Below are 1,854 nucleotides of genomic sequence, written 5' to 3' on the forward strand. Positions count from 1 at the left end.
AGAGCCAGGTCGCGACCCTTTTTCCTGGTCGCGACTCTGGTCGCGACTTCGAGATTTGGCAGAACCTCTGATTTTCGAGGTTTGCCTGTAGTCGCGACCAGCTTAAATGCTAGTCGTGACTAGGTACGGAAATCGCAGATTTGACCTAATTTTGATTTTTTCTCAAATTGGAGGCACACCTCGCATCCCTATATAAGGAATACGACACTGAAGGTCAAAGCAAGCAGAAATAGACCTAAATAGTGGATGCAAGTAGAGAGGAAGCTATCTTGAAGACCCGGAGCAATATCACCTTCTAGTTTCTTTCTTTTACCCTTAATTTCTTCTTTATGTTTGTTTTTGTTTCTGAATTAATCATGGATGTTTTTAGAGTTATGTTGAACTAAATTTCCCAGTAAGGGAGGATGATGAATGTTGTTTAAGTTTATGCCTAGTTAATAAATAATTGCCATTCCTTCATCTTATGTGTGAATACTATCTATATTTGTGTTTAATTTCATGTGCAAGCTTGATCACCTTTAACATGTTTAAGGATCTCAATTCAAAATCTGAAAAGTGAGAATTGAGAATGCTAAAATTTGGATAGTCTAGGTTTTGATGTGAAACGAAAGTATTTACATAGCCTCAGTGACGAATAGATTATTGCTTAATGCTGATTTTGTGTTGATTTAATTAAGAAGTTAATTAGAGAACATATTATTTAGAACCTAAAAGATCTGAAAAGAGTTAGGTTAATTTATAATCTGTCATTCACATTGAGATAAGGATAGCAATTAGGTATTAACATTGGTAACTTATCAACAGGATTCACCTCCCTAATCTCTCATCTTGATTAATCTTTGTTTATTTTCTCTTTAATTTTCTGAGTTATTTACTTTCAAATTGCAAACTTATTATTTTACCAAATAGAATCATAAGTATAGTTTAGTAGTACTTAATCCAATTCCCTGTGGTTCGACCTCACTTGCGTGTTATACTACTTGATCGCGTACACTTGCGTAATAAACATAAAATTCGTAACAAGTTTTTGGCGCCGTTGCCGGGGAATTGTTTAAAGATTAATATTACATAAAATTATACTAACTTCTACTTTGGTATATTTTCTCTTGCTGATTTTTCTAACCTTTTTCTTGCAAAAATTTTCTTGATCTATTTCAGGAATCCTAAGTGTATGCGCCGTCAAGGACAAGCAGTCATATTACCAGTTGATCCTGAAATCGAGAAAACTTGTAGGAGAAACCGAAAGAACAAAAGGCAAGAAGGAGTTTCAGCAACTGCTGAAACTTCAGAAATCATGGCTGCTAATGTGAATGCTAATGCTACGAACAATGGAGGTAATAACGGTAATAATGGTGGCGCCGTGGAAGATCAAGCTAATGGCCGTAGCTTGAGAGATTACATTCTCCCTACTCTGACGGGAGTGCAGTCATGTATCAGGCCACCGGCAGTGGATGCAAACAACTTTGAGATTAAACCTGCCATACTTCAAATGGTGCAGTCTTCAGTTCAGTTTGGTGGCCTCCCTTCTGAAGATCCTAATCTGCATCTCTCTAACTTCATGGAACTTTGTGAAACTTTTAAAGTTAATGGAGTTAGTGATGATGCAATTCGACTGAGACTGTTCCCATTCTCGCTCAGAGAACGAGCCAAGAGTTGGTTAAACTCCTTGCCACCCAACTCTATTGCCACCTGGAATGATCTGGCAACAAAATTCTTGTCAAAGTTCTTTCCTCCAGCAAAGTCTGCAAAGCTGAGAGGAGAAATCAACAACTTCTGCCAACAAGATAATGAATCTCTCCATGAGGCTTGGGAGAGGTTTAAAGATCTGATCAGAAAGTGCCCTCATCATGGTAT

The 1,854-nt window shown here is 37.4% G+C and overlaps 1 non-coding gene across 1 annotated transcript; it reads right to left on the bottom strand.

Annotated features, from left to right (window-relative positions):
- Positions 1-1,747: 1,747 nt before the first annotated feature.
- On the bottom strand, positions 1,748-1,854 carry LOC115703288 (small nucleolar RNA R71). Its single transcript, XR_004009064.2, has one exon. It is a non-coding gene; the product is annotated as a small nucleolar RNA R71 (small nucleolar RNA).

The sequence above is a fragment of the Cannabis sativa genome, chromosome X, assembly GCF_029168945.1.
Source record: "Cannabis sativa cultivar Pink pepper isolate KNU-18-1 chromosome X, ASM2916894v1, whole genome shotgun sequence".
Taxonomy (NCBI): Eukaryota; Viridiplantae; Streptophyta; class Magnoliopsida; order Rosales; family Cannabaceae; genus Cannabis; species Cannabis sativa.